The sequence below is a fragment of the Sminthopsis crassicaudata genome, chromosome 1, assembly GCF_048593235.1.
Source record: "Sminthopsis crassicaudata isolate SCR6 chromosome 1, ASM4859323v1, whole genome shotgun sequence".
Taxonomy (NCBI): Eukaryota; Metazoa; Chordata; class Mammalia; order Dasyuromorphia; family Dasyuridae; genus Sminthopsis; species Sminthopsis crassicaudata.
In genome coordinates this window covers 531,763,831-531,782,989 of record NC_133617.1, presented here as the reverse complement: position 1 = coordinate 531,782,989, position 19,159 = coordinate 531,763,831, and positions in this window count along the sequence as shown.

Here is a 19,159-nt window from a genome sequence, read left to right as displayed (position 1 = left end):
AACTCTCATTTATCCAGCTTTCATTTTTAAACGATAAATTAAAAGCCTACGAAGTAATCTTTCAGGCTTGTAATAAAACTCCAGACCTGTTTGTTCATACAACTCCAAACTGAAGGAGTATGTGCACATAAGAAGGTGTGTGTGTGTATGTGTGTGTGTGTGTGTGTGTATGTGTGTGTGTGTGTATTTATAAGCTGATTCATAACTGGACTTGTAAAATTATCCCAGGTCACAAGCTTCCTGAAGAACTATAGGAGAGGTTATAGTGTAGCAGCTTTCAGTTTACAAGTGCTTTTGTCATGGGGATTTTTTTTTTTGAAAGCAAAGCTTTAATTTGCAACTAGTCTGAAAGAATAAAAATGACCATAAGGGAAGGAGGCTATTAATTTATGGTGCTTGGAGTGGGGGGGTGGGGAGAGTGCAAATTTTTCAGAGAGGGAAAAACGTGGAAGGGCAAACAGTAATAAAAAGGGGAGTGAAAAAAAACACACAACAACAACAAAAACATGGCAGGGCTCCTTTGGTCTGCAGGAAGTAGAGGATAATAAGCCTCATTTTAAAGTTTACGAAATAAAAAAGAAAGTGCCACTGGGTGACTGAAGAAAGCTCTTGGCACCTAATCCAATAAAAATGAAGTTTTTCCCTTTGCAATGGACTGGTGGGAGATGCGATAGTCTTTCACACTTTTCTTTCAAAGGATAAGGTCTAGGACTGAGTGGGCTATGTGGTTTGCATATATGTCTTAATGGTAATTGGCCTAGCTGACAGGAGCAGATCAACAGTGAGGGAGCAATTAACCAAATGAATGAAGCAAGAAGTTAAGTGTTTTGGCAGAAGACAAAGAACTTCATTAGGTAATGTTTACTTTTTCTTGTAGCTAAATTCTATGTTTTTAATTAACGCCAGGATGTTTTCTCTCCAGCCATTTGGAGAACTACACTGGCTAGAGTTTCTTTGATATAGTGTGTTGCTACTTTTGGGTGAGGGGCGAATGGGAGAAGGAAAAAGAGAGGGTGTGAAAGGAAAAGAAAAAAAGAGAAGTAAAGGGAAACCAAAACTGAAAAGGAAAAAAAAAAAAGAGAAATAAAATAAAATTCTTATTCTATTCAAGGTAAGTTTCCTTGGTTCTAACCAGAAGATGACGTGAGTCAATGGTTTTGGAAGATAATTCTGGCCAGATTCTATACAGGACATGGATTTATTCACTTCCACATAGTCAGCAATATACATTATGATACTAGGAGACAGAATGACACCAGAGGCAAAGGAAAAGAAAACAAAGTATTTAATAAGATACCTTAGTTCTTTTAAAAAGAAAGTTGCCTTTTAAAATCATCTCCCAATCACACACCTTTCTCTCATAGAACCTTTCCCTGTAACAAAGAACTGTTTATTTGCAGCCACATCGTTTTGTGTGTAGCATGATAGATACAATATTCTATTATTACTATTTAAACATTCCATCATCTTGAATGGAATTTCTTTTATTTCTTCTGGCTGCTAATTCCTTCCATTTTGTTTGAATTGCTAATTCTTTTTATTAACTTTTAGTTGACTCTCTAGGGTTCTTTAAATAAACTGTCATATTATCTGCAAAAAGATATATTTTGTTTCTTCTTTGACTATGTTTATTTCTTCAATTTAATTTCTTCCTTTTTTCTATAACTAATATTTCTAGTACTATGTTAAATAATACTTATGACAATGGATATCCTTTGCTTTACCTCTGATCTTATTGGAAAGGCCTCTAGATAAATCCATTACATGTAAGACTACCTTTCAGATTTAAAGAGATACTATTTTGTCATAAGGAAAAATTAATTTATTCTTAGGCTTTTAGTGTGTTTGATCCCTCCCTCTCCCAAAATTGGTATTTTATTTTGTCAAAAGCATGTCCTGCATCTATTAATATTCTTTTGTCTCTTTTTCATACCTCTAATGCTTAGTATAGTATCTGGCACACAGTAAGTTCTTAATAAAATTATTTATTGATTGTTTTTATTGTTGATATGGCCTATTATAGTTAAATTTCCCCTAATATTAAACTAACCATTCTTAATATAAATCTTGCCTGATTATAATGTATGATGTGTCTTGCAGCCTCTTTGCTAATATTTTATTTCAGTTTTTTTTTTTTTGTGTGTGTCAACATTCAATAGTGATACGAATCCATACTTTTCTTTCTTTGAGTTGTATCTCCTTGTTCTAAGTATCAAGATCATATATGGGCCATAATAGGAATTTAGAAGAACCCTATCTTTACTAATTTTTGCCAAAAAAATATGTAATATTATAATTTATTGTTCTTTGAACACCTGGTAAAATTAATTTATTAATGTGTCTGATCTTGGGATTTTTTTCAAGTTTTCTCAATTAGACCTTGATCTGGGGGCCTTATCTCAGTACATAGAGTCTTCAGGCTTCCTCTGTTCTTTGAATTGGAAAGTTGCTGGGTATTGTACTCTTGGGCAAGGCTTTTTCTAACTTAAAACCTCCCTTAGTTTCTGAAGGCTTCTGGCTGTCTTTATGAAGATCTAGCTTGATAAAAATGGATTTATTATGATTTCTTTTTTGATTTCATATTCCAATACTCTTTTAAAAAAATAAGAAGTATAGTAAAGAAAATGAAATTAGCACCTTGACCATGTCAATGTATGTTTGATTCCACATCTGTGGCTTACCATTTCTAACGTTAAGAATGATCATGACATTGAACTAAGATTTTCTGTTTTGAAAGTTTTTTCTCCCTTTTATTGTCTTGTGATCATTTCACAAATGGTTTTGTTGGTCCTGCTTACTTCACTTTATGTCAGCTTATACAAGTTTTCCACAGTTTCTCTGAATTCTTCAAACACATTGTTTTTTATGGAGCAACAACATTCTACTGTGTGTTCACATACTACAATTCAACCAGTCAATAAATATTTATTATGTATCTACTATGTGTCAAACACTGTACTAAAAGCAAAAGATAGTTCCTACTCTCTGGGAGCTCACATTAGTTATACTAATTTATTAAATTCATATACTGCAAACAACTAGAAAAATACTAAATGATATAAATTTCTCTAGCCTCATTCTTTTATAAATATAGTCTCCTTAAGGCTTACAACTCTCTTGAGCTATTATAAACTTTCTTTTAAAGATGGGAGAATGGGCAGAGAGGCATTTGATTAAAGCTCTAGAGTTGGTGCTAGAGATTGGACCCACGATTCAGTCTTATATGATAAATGTATATTTACTGTAACGTGACATAGGAAGTCCTGTAGTCCATGTAGAGTATGTCAGGTCAGAAGATGTTGAAGATGAGGGTAGATGGGTTGCTGAAATTTTGATTTAAAGTGATGAAATTTATAGGGTGCTGACAGCACTTCTATAGTACAGAAACAATCAGCACCTCCTTGGCAGTAATAATTAGAATGAATAGAAAACTCTCAGTTCCCTTCTGTAGCAGGCACACCCCAAGTGAGCTCTTTGATAACTCCTCCCACCCTCACCCCTTGCTATTCTGTATCAGATAGCTCAGGCAAGTCCAAGCTTGAAATAAGAATGCAATGGACCATAAAGTTCAATAGGACAATTGTAGCTATGAAATAAAAAAAAAATACAATGCCTAATTAAATTAAAATTAAATTCTACTTTACTTATGTTTTGCTCATGGGTACAATTTATGTTTTAACTCATTTGCATTATTAGGAGGATACTGGATTTATCTTAGCCACAAGGAAGGAGAGAGGTTTTTTTTGGTTGCTGAGGCATTTGGTTCTGGCTCTGGTGGTTGCAAGAATTCCTATTTGTGAAGGTGTAACTGCTGGGGACCCTTCTCGCAGCCTTGGCCCAAACTCATGAATTTAAAGGGAAGAAGGGAGTTTCCTTTTATTGAAACATAGGGTTGAGGTCCTTGACTTTTGCTTTTGGGTCTTATATCACAGTGCCATGTTTATCAGGATACTGATGGTACTAGTTTCAGCCTCCATCAGAAATTTTTGGATGTAATAGGAAACTACAAGATTCCCCAGCCAAGTCCTTGGGTTTTGAGTTCCGAATCATTACACATGCTCATCAGGATATTGGGATATTGAACAATCCTCTTTCTGGACAACAGTACATGAGCTTAGAGATGGGAAAAAAAGGTAATGATTGCAGGCATTCCTAATACTGGAACCCATGGTTTAGAAACCCATTCCCTTTCCTCTTTGGAATGGACAGGAGTAGAAGTGGGGCTATCTGTCACTGTTTCTGGAGGTAGAACAGCTGGGAATCTTAGTCATAACTCCGGTCATTGGTTCAGCAAGTTAAGAGAAGTAATCATGCCTTGAGCTATTACCCATTTAGCTTGTTCAACTGGATTCTTCCAGAAAGGAAGAACTCCAAAAGTCTTTGCAGGAAATTTGATTAGTAGCATATTAATATTTACCAACACTGGCAGTTGGTAGGTAACTGTGTAGTTCTGCAGGAATGCTGAAAAGCAATAGCAAGACTGAAATGGGGAGTGGGGCAAGGAGAAGGGCAGACTCCAGTTAAGTTCTGTACAAGGAGTTAGGTAATCTCTGAGTGACAGAGAAGGAGGTTTTTGGAAATTTGCTTAGGGTCAAAGATAATCAAATATTCTCCAGTGATTATTTTTTCCATTTGCCTCTAAATATCATTTATATTACTTGCTTTTGGTGTAAAAATTCCTCATTACAACTCTGAAAGACACATAAATGAAAATGTGAATTCTTGAGGAAGTGAAGTAAAGCATAGACAGAGTCATATATTTGGTGTAATGACCTACAAATGGATCACATGGACCCAAGTCCTTTTCAACAATGAGGTGATTCAAGGCAATTTCAATAGACTTGTAATAGAAAATGCCATCCACATCCAAAGAGAGAACTATGAAGACTGAATGTGGATCAAAACATAGTATTTTCACCTTTTTTTTTGTTTGTTTGTTTTTGTTTTTATTTTCCTTTCTGGTGATTTTCTCATTTTGATCTGATTTTTTTTCTTCTGTTCAACATGACAGATATGGAAATATATTTAAAAGAATTGCACACATTTAACCCTTCAGATTGCTTGCTCTCTTGAGGAGGAGAAAGAGAAAAATCTGGAACACAAGGTTTTGTGAAGGTGAATGTTAAAAACGATCTTTGCATATATCTGGAAAAATAAAATATTATTAAAATAATATCACACCCATTCCTACTCTTGAGAATCTTATGTGAGACATATAACAGGTGATAATTAATTATAATACAAATCACAGGAGCCCAGTAGAGTGACAGCTAACTTTTGACCAAAAACAAAGTAGAACAAAATAAAACAAAAAGTTGATCTCTTCCTCCCTCTCATCCCCATGCTCCTGCTCATAGTAAAGACAATAAAATTCAAAGATTGAGGAAACTTCTTTTTTTGTTAGTATTAGAATTCTTTTCCCCCACCTCCATCTTATAGGTTTTTTTTTTTTTTTGCATTACAAATTTATTTTATTTTCAATTCGTGGAACAGAATAAGCATTTTCACAACACAATATGATTAAAAATATGACTGCACACAAAACTCCAAATCTACCATGTACAACTTGCTATTCCCTCCAAATATACAATAAAATTATGATATAAATTTCTTTTTTTCTCCTTTTTTTCCTGCCCCTACCTCTGCTCTACTATTAGACACAAATATTATTCCATACATATTTCTCTTTATCAGTTCTTTGCTCATATGTCCTTTATTTTTAATTTGTGTATTTATAATAATCAAAATAATATTCATTCAAAGTCATTTTTAAAACAAAATTGCTGTTACTGTATACAATCTTCTCTTGGTTCTGGTCACTTTGTTCCTCATCGTTTTGTGAAAGTCTTTCCATGACTTTCTAAGATCACTGAGTTCATCATTTCTTATAACATAAGTAGAATTCCATCAAAATCTTATACCACAATTTGTTCAGCCAATTTATGAGGACCTTTGCAATTTCTAGTTCTTTGCTCCCACAAAGAGAGCTGCTATAACCATTCACATTCAGAGTTAAAATGATTATTTGTGAATATCCTTCCATTTTATTTTTTCTCAATTCCAAGATTTCAGAGTTTGAAGGATTTTCTGAGGCTACCTGGTCCTTCCTTTAGAAGTTATTTACACATTTGACCTTCTTCTGTTGTCTTGACTTGGCAACTTCCTTTCAATCACCTTTGTGTCCTCTAGCTAGGGGGAATACTCTTCATATCTCATATGAATCCTCAAATTCCTTAACTAGGTTGTCACAGCAAGCTCTGTCTTTTGTCCATGAAGCATAATGTTCACAAAGTCTGTTTCCTTACACATCTAATCATTAGTCAAATCCTTCTGATTTTGCCTTCATAGCATCTCTCCCATTTGCCTTCTTTTCTTTACTCACACATACCCTAGTTTAGACCCTCCTTATCTTTTACCTGAACTATTGTAATATTTCCTAAATGATCTTCCTGCCTCAAATCTCTTCCTTCTCCTCTTCATCCTTCATCCAGCCACTTAGACTGACCACAGTATTCCTTGGCTCAATACCTTCAGTGAGTCTTTATCTCCTATAAAATGAAATGCAAACTCGTTTCCTTTATATTTAAAGTCCATAATAACCTGACTTTCTAGTCTTATATATTACTCGTGTAAACTACACAGGGTATTCCAAAAGTTTTAGTCCAGGTTTAAGCTTTAGAATTTTGGATTCTGGATATCCATATCATAATTTGTTCTCATTTGCAAATTGATTTTCCATAAGGCTATTAGCTATATCCTTTGGGAGTCCTATTCAAATTTCTATTCTTACTAGAAAGTTGGCTTCCCTGTGAAGACTTAATCTTCCTCTCAGGATTCAACTGCTGAGGGATTGGGATTATCTTTTTAATGTCATTGGTTTAAGTTACTACAATTATCTCTTAGGGTCATGGGCATGGCCCATGATTTGGAAAATCCAAATTTTTTGGCACTCTCTGTACAAGAGAAGAAATTGGAATTTTTTCCCCCTTTTTTATGAGGTGTTTACAGTAAAACTTGTGTAAATATTTGACTTACCATAGACTATATGTAGGTAAATGTTAAGAAAAAATGCTGTATGAAAAAGAAATAGAAATATGAAACAATTTTGACTTAAAAAAGAAATTATGAATATTTATTATATTACAAGATAAAATATATTAATATCATACAGTGTTATACATATGTTTCATTTTCATGCATTTCTAAGTTTCTAAACATTTTCTGTTTCATCTGCTGGGCCTTGCATACTATCTGTGGCTTCCACAAAACTCTCTCAAAATTCCCATTTGATTTCTTATTTTGACCTGTGATATATCAAAACCACAATAGGGAAAGTCACAATGGGGAAGGGATAACTATAGTCTGGTGTGTTCTTTCTAATATTAATTCACGATTATAGTTATTATCTACTCATATCATTGATGCTATACAGTGATTGTACCTCAGTATTATTTAACTAATGAATATCAATTAGCTTTTACAGAAAGATTTACTGAGATGATACAACTAGAATAGAATAAACATATTCTCCTGAACTGGAAACAATTTTCCCTCTATACTACCTTGAGCTTCAGTGGTGGTTACAAAGTATTCACCCTCATCAAGTAGAATTTTGAATATAACAGCCAATGGATGACTGACTTCTTGGCTTCTGTGATGAAAAAAGTTGCTCTTTGCTGAATTTGGCTTGTGGCAATTCTGGTATGGATTCCAGTTCCTGGACCTTTTGAGATCTCACAAGATCAAATCCTAGTTCTTTCCTTCTCCAGCACTTCCTGGTCAAGAAGAGGCAAAGGAACAGGAGCATTGAGTTTACAGACACAGCCTGAACAAGAAAGTACATGCTTCTACCTCTCTCCTCATCCCAAGGCTTACAGTAGTTCTTACACTGATATCACCAAGGAGAGAGATGGAATTATCCAGTGAGCATCTTTCATATGCCCTAACTTAGGAGCCAACCTAGAGATCTTGTCTTCATCACATACGGTAAGGGATAGGAAACATTCACAGAATGCCTGTTGTTGCAGAGTCCATCAAGGAGATTGCCTCGCACAGAGCTGCACATTCTCATGAAAACTGGGCTTTTAGGGGTCAGTCCTTCATTACACTTCATACATGCTATGGTTTAACCAAATTGGTCTTGCTAATCCTTACACACAATGCTCCATTTCTTATCTTCAGGTCTTTGCAAAAACTGTCCATTAATACTTGCAAAATAATTATTATCTCTGACTCTTGTAATCTCTAATTCTCTTCAAAAGCTTAACTATAAAGCAACCTTCTACACAAGCCCATGAGTGAGTTGTGTTTCCTATCCCCAGCTGTCATGTTTATTTTATACATATTAAAATATGTATTTTAATATATGCTTATAGGGACATTGTTTCCTTATAAGCTTCTTGAAGGCAGGAACTGTTTCATTCATTTCTTTGTGCTCCTTTTGTGCTCTTAGCACAGGATCTAGCTCATAGTAGGTTTTTAATAAATGCTTCTTGATTAATTGTTTGGCATGATGAGTGGCTAGGATGAGAACTTAAAAAGGTAAAATGATTTGGTTTCAAAGATCCAATATCTTGATCCCCTGATTTTTAATCGTTGCCTTAATAATTCAGAGTTCTTAGTCTGGCATTCTCCATAGTCTTACTTCTGGCTGCCTTTTTCACAGCTTTCCCAACTCTGTCTTTATTCATGTTCCTAGTACTTCTAATGCCCTTCCTGCCCCATATTACTCTGCTGGATTCCTACTTAGTTAAAAACAAAACAAAGCAAAACAAACAAACAAAAAAACTAATCCATGAGGTGTTCCTTGATCCTACCTGCTGGTAGCTCCCTTTCTCCTAGCAATTTGTTTTGCTCCCACATTTTGAATGTCTTTTTTAGACTTCCCTCTGGCTTTTCTGACTGCATACCATTCCTACTTGCCCATGTGGGATCTGCTTTGCCTCTGCTTGCACACACATGGCTTGTGTCTCCCCTCCCCTATACACCAACCCTCCCCTCACCCCATTCTATATGTCCTCATTGATTTGGGTCACGTTTAGCTTTAACTGTACTTGATTAAGTGCAGGACCAAACAAGCAGATGCTGATAATTAAGAAATCACAGGCACATACCTTTCCAATAGCATAACAGCACAGCACAACCGGAAAGAAGTCTAGTGCCAGTGTCTTGACAAGTCTAATGCTGCAGTTCCTTGTGCAAATAGTTCCATCCACTGCAGAGGGAAAAAAAAATCCCACTTTTTAGGGCTAAAGAAGACCAAATTTGTACACTGGGAGCCATTTGATTATTCATTGTGCAAAGAAATTTTAATTCAATTATTTGGATTTTTCAGCATAATTGGGATATTCAGCTTTTGGTGGTGCTGGAGCTTTGCTTTATTGATAGAGTGGACTAATCCTCTCAAATGTGATATTAATGACAAATAAGATTATTTTTCCTCCTTTCCATTTTGAGTAAGTTTTATTTAAGCCTTTTGTTTTGATATCTCAACCACTCAATTTATAAGTAGTTTATTAAAAGCTGGGCACTTAATACAAAACCAGAAAAGCAACCATCCCTGATCTAAAAGAGCTTATATTTTTGATAGGAGAATAAACATGTATATGTATGGTATTTATGTATATATATGCATATACACATATATATAGTATATATTTATATGGATGTGAATGTATATGCGTTGTGCTTGTGTGCTTTATATGCCTACATATATATGAATGGGTATTGCATATATATGTATACATATACATGTGTATATATATATATATATATAACTATGTATATGATAAGTACATATAAAACAGACACAAAATAAAGATAAGGACATTGGAGGTGGTGGTGAAAATCCCTAGAAACTATAGAGGTCAGGAATAGACCCATGCAGGAAGTACAGCTTGAGATGAGACTCAAAGGAAGCTAGGTCTTCTTTGAATATTCCTTTGTAAAAAAGGAAAAAAAAATTAAGCAAAGCCAGTTAACTTAGTGATTTTGCTTAATAAAATAAGTGTACATTACCTTCCCTTTCTATAGTCAGAAAATAGTGAAATGCGTTTCATCATCATTTCTCTGGGACTGAGATTAGTAATTGTTATCACTGAGAATCTGATTAGCTTTTAGTGTTATATTCATTTACATTATTTTAGTCATTGCTGTTCTTCTCATCCTACTTGCTTCATTCCTCATTTCTTAGAAGTCTCTTCATATTGATGAAAAGGAGTTGATCTTTCACAGATCTAATCAGCAACCAAAGGACAGGAGTTTATTCAAGGTTTGTTCAGTTTCTTTCTTTTATTTTAAGATTTTGATGTTTAAATTCTCATCTTTATACTACCTTAATCTGAATATCATATTTTTGGCAAATATTCTTGCTGGAATAGAATAGAGTAAAATAATTATAGCAATTAAAAAAATATTTTCATTGATAGTGATTTTTCTTTATCTTGCTGATTTGATTTCTCTTTTAAAAAAAATCAGCTTAGGGGGACAGCTAGATGGCACAGTGCATAGAGCACCTACCCTGAAGTCAGGAGGACCTGAGTTCAAATCTCCTCTCAGACACTTAACATTTCCTAGCTGTGTATTCCTGGGCAAGTCACAACTCCAATTGCCTCAGGAAAAAAAAAATCAGCATAGTTAATGCTTCCTCTATTTTATTAATTAAAAATCCTCTGTAGGGGGATCTCCTATATATATATATATATATATATGTGTATGTATACATACATGTATATATGTCTAATATTATAGTATACAATATAGGTATGTTCCATACATACACATAAATATTCATATATGCATATGTTTGGCCTACCATAATTCTCTAGTTTTTCTCTATGTTTAGAAATAGTCTAGATGATATAAGAATTACTTTTTCTTTAAAAAGTCTGGTAGCTTTTAAAGATAGTTTTTTAACAAACTATAATTCCTCCTTCTAAGATTGATCTCTTTAGGTTATCCTCTTTGCTAATTGTGGCATTTTATATAGCATAGATTCTATGAACTTACTCAACTTGTAGACTTAGTTCCCAGAAGGTGCTTGACTAACTTCTCCCCTTAGGGTTTTGTATATAACCCTTAAAAGCTGAGTTTTTTTCCTTAGTAATACTGAGTCTCATCTTCTATGTTCCCCAATGTTATTTAACTAAATGTTATCTCTCCAGTATCAATGAATACAATTTCTGCTTATCCATGCTGTAGTTCAGCTGTCCTGGCATCCTTGGAAAGATCATAAATATTTATCTATCAATAATAAGAGTTTTTAATCTTTTGTGTGTGTCATAGAACCATATGGTAGCCTGGCTACTTAGAGATCATTTCTCTTTTGAAATGCATAAAATAAAATACTTAAAATACAAAGGAAACCAATTATATATTTTTTTAAATAATTTTTTATTATATATATTTTTATAATATTATCCCTTGTATTCATTTTTCCAAATTATCCCCCCCCTTCTACTCCCTCCCCCCGATGACAGGCAATCCCATACATTTTACTTGTGTTACAATATAACCTAGATACAATACATGTGTGTAAATACCATTTTCTTGTTGCACAATAAGCATTAGATTCCGAAGGTACATGTAACCTGGGCAGACATATTAGTGCTAACAATTTACATTCATTTCCCAGTGTTTCTTCTCTGGGTGTAGCTACCTCTGTCCATCATTGATCAACTGGAAGTGAGTTGGATCTTCTTTATGTTGAAGATTTCCACTTCCATCAGAATACATCCTCATACATTATTGTTGTTGAAGTGTACAGTGATCTTCTGGTTCTGCTCATTTCACTCAGCATCAGTTGATGTAAGTCTCTCCAGGCCTCTCTGCATTCCTCCTGCTGGTCATTTCTTACAGAGCAATAATATTCCATAACCTTCATATACCATAATTTACCCAACCATTCTCCAACTGATGGACATCCATTCATCTTCCAGTTTCTAGCTACAACAAAAAGAGCTGCCACAAACATTTTGGCACATACAGGTCCCTTTCCACTCTTTAGTATTTCTTTGGGATATAAGCCCAGTAGTAGCACTGCTGGGTCAAAGGGTATGCACAGTTTGATAACTTTTTGGGCATAGTTCCAAATTGCTCTCCAGAATGGCTGGATTCTTTCACAACTCCACCAGCAATGTATTAGTGTCCCAGTTTTCCCACATCCTCTCCAACATTCATCATTATTTGTTCCTGTCATCTTAGCCAATCTGACAGGTGTGTAGTGGTATCTCAGAGTTGTCTTAATTTGCATTTCTCTAATCAGTAGTGATTTGGAACACTCTTTCATGTGAGTGGATATAGTTTCAATTTCTTCATCTGAGAATTGTCTGTTCATATCCTTTGACCATTTATCAATTGGAGAATGGTTCAGGGAAACCAATTATATTGAAATACAATGACCAAAATATGAAATGTTTCAATTATATGGATTCCTTAAAATCTATTCACAGAACCCTTGGGGTTTACATGGGCTTCAGGTTAAGAAATTTTGATACATAACATTTAAATAATATTAGAAATAAGAATATACCAACTAGCTGATGAAAAAGGGAAATAGATAGTTATATATCAAGACATATATGGTAAGCAGATGTGTATAAACACACTTAAGACCAGAGAGAGAAAACTGTAATACTCATCTTATTAATTTCTAGCTACTATTTGCCTAATATTGTTAAGCTAGAACTTATATGATGAATCCCAAGCTCTATTTTAAATAAGTAGAAAGCATGTTGTTTGGGAGCCAAAGGTCAAAAGTTATATTGCCTTGTGTCATATGTATGCAGTTAGCAGACAGATTGGATCATTTCATTTCATATGTTTGTGACCACATATCCTTACAGATGCCTAAATATTGAATTTGACCTCTACAAATCACCTCCATGCTTCATTGAATTCAAGAACTATTTGTTTGGTATATAACTAGTAGCTGTACTTTAACTATATCTGTATCTTTAGCTACCTATGTTTCTATCTCTATTTTTTCCCTTTCTTTCCCCCCATGTTTTTCATGTTACATAATCAATTCCAAAGTTCTTCAGAAAGACTTTAAAAGTATTTTCCTGCTTCTGCTTTTTCTACTTTTCTGACTAACAAGTGAGCACTTGCCCTAAAAGAGTTCTCCATGAAGAAATCTTTTTTATAATCACATGTTTGGCATTTGAACAACATGGCCAGCCATCTGCAGTAGTTGTGCTTTCTCCAGTAGAATAGGAATGCTTGACAGGTTTAGATCAAGAAAGGACCTTAGTGCTTGGTATCTTATCCTGCCAGGTGATCTTCAGAATCTTCTTGAGATAGCTCAAATGGAAGTGATTCAGTTTCCTGGCATGGTACTGATATATTGTCCAGCTTTCACAGGCAAACAGCAATGAGGTCAGTATAATAGCTCTGCAGACCTTTAGTTTGATGCTCTTTTCTCCCATACTTTCCTTCTAAGTCTCCCAAACACTGAGCTAGCATGTGTCAACCTCACTATCAATGTATATATTGATAATACTGCCAAAGGTAGTGATATCACCAAGTATACTGCCAAGGTAAGTGAACTTATCCACTGCATCCAAAACTTCTCCATTTGCTGTAACATAGCCTTGTTTTACTCCATTGGTGACTGGGATTTGAACACTAGAGCATCATCCATTATCAAGAACCCAGACAAGCATTGTCTGAAACTGTTGTATGATAATGATGAACTTCTTTGGGCAACCAAAATTTGACATAATTTTCTATAAGCTCTTGTGACTTAAGGGTATTATAATATCTATAAATAAATCTTTCCCCCCAGTTTCTTTGAAATTACTGTTTGTTCTTTCAAATGAAATTTATTATTTTTTGTAACAAGTTAAATTTTTTTAGTGATTTAATTGGGATGACATTAAATAATAGATTAGTTAGGTAAAATGGTCATTTTTAAATATTCAGAACATGAACAAGAAATATTATTTAAATTATTTAGATCTAACTTTATTTGTATAAAAGTGTTTTATGTTTATGCCCATATAGTTCCTGTGCCTATTTTGGCAGGTAGACTCTCAAGTATTTTATACTATCTAGTTATTTTAAATGGTCTGAAACAATTTAGAATAATATTGCTGATATATAGTGTAATTGCCCTATTTTTCTCTTTTAATTAAGTCTATTTAAGCTTTAACTTTGTCTGAGATCATTGATTACTACCTCTGCTTTTTTTTTTTTAACATAAATTCTACTCTGCCCTTTATTTTATCTTTGTGTGTATGTTTCATTTATTTTTTTTTAGTATTTCCTGAAAGCGACATATTGCTGTATTCAATTTCCATCTTATGGGTAAATCCATACTATTCATATGACATATTATAATTACTTATTGTATATTTTCCTCCTTCCTATTTTTCCTCACTATCTTTCTCACCCTGTTTACCCTATTCTTCCTCACTCTTCTGCTTTACTTCTTCTACCTCGTTCTCTTTTTTAGCCTACACACTCCTCTAAGAGTCCCTTCCTTATCCTCGCTCCCAACTCTGTCCACCCTCTTATTTCTTTCTGAATTTATTCTTATTCTGAATTTATCACATATATCACACAGACATGCACACCCCACCTCCCCCCACAGAGTTCCCTGTTTAACCCATTCCCAATGAGAGTAAGGTTGTACTACCTGCCTTCCCCCCACTAGCTTCTTCTGTATCAGTTTTTCCTTTTTTTTTTGCCTCATTTATATGACATAATTCTCCTTTTAATCTCTCCCTACAGTTTTTTAAAGAATCACTTTATCATATTCAGCTTAGTCCAAGCCTTTTTTTTAAACTACCAAATAATGATGAAAGTTATAACAATACTTGATTGCATTTTCACATATAAGTAAACACAATTTGACCTTATTGAATCACTTTTAATTGATCTTTTATTTTTACTTCATATTTCTCCTGTATATTATATGTTGAATTTCCCCTTAAATTCTGCTGTTTTTGTCACAAATTCTTGAAAGTGTTTGAGTTTATTAAATGTCCTTTTTATCATTTATACTTACTTTATATGTCATTATATACTTAATATATATATATTATATATATTATCATTATATACTTAACTTTGTAAGTTACTCTTGGTCATAGCCTCATCTCTTTTGTTCTATGAAATAAAGTATTTCAAGACCATGGTCCTTCAGTATGGTAGCTTCGAAGTCTTGTGTAATATTTATTATAGCTTCATGATATTTAATTTTTTCTGGTTGTTTCCAATATTTATCTTTAGCCTAGGAGCTTTGAAATTTGGCTATGATATTCCTGTAAGTTTTTCTCCTGGGGCCTTTTTCAGGTGTGGATCACTGGGTTTTTCTTATTTCTCCTTTGCCTTCTTGGTCTAGAACTTATGGACAATTTTCCTTGATAATTTCTTATAATACTGTATCAAACTTATTTTTTTAATTATAATTTTTAGGTATTGTGAACATTATTATATTATTTCTCTTTAAGCTGTTCTTTAGATGTTATTTTTCTGATGTTTCACATCTTCCATTTTTTCATTCTGTTAATTTTTTTTTTTATAGTTTCTTGGTGACTTAGCATGTCATTAGCTTCCCCTTTTTCAATTCTTATTTTCTAGGAATTATTTTCTTTTTTAAGTTTTTGATTCTCTATTTTTACCTTGTTTGACTTTCTTTTAATAATTTTCATGATTTTCCTGGATTGTTCATATTTCTTTTCTAACTTTTCCTTGATCTCTCTTATTTTATTTAAAAATTTTTTTTTAAAGTTCTTCTAAGAGCTTTTTTTGTGTTCTTGGAATCATTTGACTTTTTCATTGGAAAAGGCATAGCTTTTTACAATTCATTATCTTTCTCTGCATATGAACCCAATTATTCTCCATCCCAATAGTAGCTATCTATGATTGAATTCTTTCTCCTTTGCTTACTCATTTTTATTTTTATTTTTTGTTTTGTTTTTAGTAACAATGAGTGTAATCAAGTTCTAGTCCCAAGGTATGAGGAATGAATCTCTGTTCATCTTTTCCTATTGTTACTACCAGATGTGTGCTAGCTTCTTTTCCCTGCAGCTGCAGCTTAGGCAGTCTGGGCAGCACAGCTGTGCTTGGTGTCTCTCAGTAGAAGGTCCTACAATCTTCTCCTACTCGGTGACCAAACCTCCACACTGCCTATGAGATTAAAGTTTCTAAGGCTGAGGCTGCCTCTTAACCCAGCTGTCCCCAAGGTTATTATTTGTTTATTCCACAGAATAAGCCAGAGGCGTTTGCACTTCATTCAAGCCAAATCTCCACCCCTTGGAAGTCTTTCCTGGGATTTTAGGAGTTGTCTTTAGTTGTACAATTGCTTTCTCTCAACTTTTGTTTGTGTCCTCTGCTCTATGTTCCCTTTGAGATGATGTTCTGTCTTTTTTGGGGGGAGAAAATTTGGAGAGTTGAAACTTTTCTTACCTATTTTGCCATCTTTCCAGAATCCTTTCCCCTATTTTTTTTTAAAAGAATGCTTTCATTTGTAATTGGAAAAAATAATTTAAATATAATTTTAAAAAAACCAACTATACTTCCTGAAGTTGACACTGGGAACAGTTTTTTAAAACATACTTTCTTATATTGCCAGGGTGAGGATTCCACATCACTTTCCATATTTATCCATTCCATGCCTTTTCTTCTAAGACCATCACCTTCACTTCCTTAATGTTTATGGCCTTAGGGACCTGTGCGTCCCTATGCGCATATAAGTCAGTTTTTGCTGTATTTTGTAAGGCTCAGGTCTCCACACAACTTTCTGGATTGCTCCAAGCCATGCTGCAAAACTGCTCTTCTACCAGTTTTCCCAGGTTTCATTTAAGTATTGTTTTCCCTCATTAGAATATGTGCTTCTCATTGGGAGAGAATGTCAGGTGTGCCTATCTTTATATTCCAAAAATACTGGAGCAGTTTTCTATTTCCTTCTCCAACTCATTTAATTCATGAGGAAATTGGGGTAAACAGAGGTAAGTGACTTGCCCAGAATCACGTAGCTAGTGTGAAGCCAGATCTAAACTCTGGAACATGCTGAACCACCTAGCTGCCAACTAGAACACAGTAAGCACTAACAAATACTAATATAACTCTAGTGAATCGTAATTAATGCACTCACTGTTTTTTTAAATGATCTCAATAATTCTTTTCTTAAATTTCTAAAAGTCACATAATATAGAAGTTTGGGAGTACATAGATTCTTCCTGCAGTGCTGTATGTGTCAATCTCTGCCATACCCCATTCCCCCACTCAATATGTTACAAGATCCTTGAAGATAAGTAATATTGTCATTGTTGTTTTTAAAAGCTTTGTATCTCTAGCTCATAAAAACAGTTATATACTTAATTTATTGAATTTCAGAATCACAGAATCCAGAGAATTTGAAAGAAAATCCATGCTATCATACTTGACAAGTGGTCATTCAATCTCTGTTTAAGCTCTCCAGTTAATTTTGGATTGTCTTGGAATGGTGCAAAGAACATTATCTCTGGATTATGGATACCTGAATTTAAATCCCATCCCTTCAATCTCTGCTCTACTCCCTATTGCCCCAATTTCTCTATCTCTTCATTAGCAGCCTTACCTCCTTCTCTTTCTTACCTCCTGTTATGGGGAATTTCTATTACTTTATCATGGCTAATATTTCTTTTTTAAAATAGTATTATATTTTCCCAAATACATGCAAAGGCAGTTTTCAACATTCATATTTGAAAAACCTTGTCTTCTAATTTTTTCTCCCTCTCTCTTCTCTGTCCCCCCCTCAAGATAGTAAGCCATCTGATATAGGTTAAACATGTTCAGTTCTTCTAAACATATTTCTGTATTCATCATGCTGCACAAGAAAAATAAGATCAAAAGGGGAAAAAAATCAAGGGAAAAAAAGCAAACAAAAAATCAGCAGCAACAACAAAAAAGGTGAAAACACTATGCTTTGATCCACATTCAGTCTCCATATGGCTCTTTCCATAACAAGACTATTTGAATTGTCTTGAATCACTTCATTGTTGAAAAGATGGCAAATTTTTCTAACTAAACTTTTGATCCCAATCCCTTCATGCTTCCTTGTTATAGTAATTGTAGGGGCATTCAAGGAGGCTTAGCACCTTTGAGTACTTTTCCATCTGCCAACCAACTTTCACCTGTGGCTCAAGAAATTGTGTTATGCACAGTGGCTACATCGCAGCAAATGGTCTAAACTAGATTGAGAATAGCTAACAGGTCTGTTGCTGAATCAGGGGGATGTGTCCCTGAGGCATGCGGAGACTTTCTCTGGTGGAATAGGTGGATGAGAACAATTTGTTTCAATGTCAACAAAGATGGCTAAAGCAGGTGCTTTGGGACTCTTAGAGCTTGGTCAGATAACAAAGATCCTAAGGTCTTTCATTGCAATCCAGGCTATCAGGGGCTATTCTGACCATATTTGGTCTTTCTTTAAATCCCTAGCACTTAGTATAGTACCTGGCACACAGTAGGCTCTTAATAAATGTTTACTGGCTGATTTGTCACAAACAGGCACAGCTGAACCATTTCTTACAAAGAATGGGCTGAGGGGAAGCTTCAACTGTTCAATGTCAAAGTTTTGCAATAGGAAATCATCTCTAATGAAAGAAGAAGGGAATAGGTGTAAAAAAAAAAAGCTAGGGTGGAAGAGGCCAGGAACCTGTTAGCCAAATGATGGCTGAGATAAAGCATTAGGAATCATTATGAAAAGAATGAATTGTGAGGAGATAATATGCCATGGAGAAAAGCTTTGGATATTCACAAAACATTGAATTCAGCTTTTTAAGTCAATCATTTAGATAGAATGATTTGAAAATGAATATAAGCTAGTATTGATAGAAATTGCTTTTCATTTATTTATTTTTATCTCTTCTAGTACTTAGAACTGCGGTCTGCACATAGCAGATGCTTAATAAATATTTCTTTAATGGAATGGAATTGAAAATTAATTTGTCAGCTTTGGACAATTGTAGATCATGGGGATTTCAAAGGAAAATGATATAAGCAAAGTTATATTGCTTAACTTTAGCCAGAAATGCAACTAGTATACATTATAAACATGTCTTCTATGACTAGTAGATTCAACAACAATTAAGAGTGACATGATATCATGGATAAATTCTGAGAAAAGGGGAAATATAAATGAAAAAAGATAAAAATGACATTTTTAGAAAAGAAA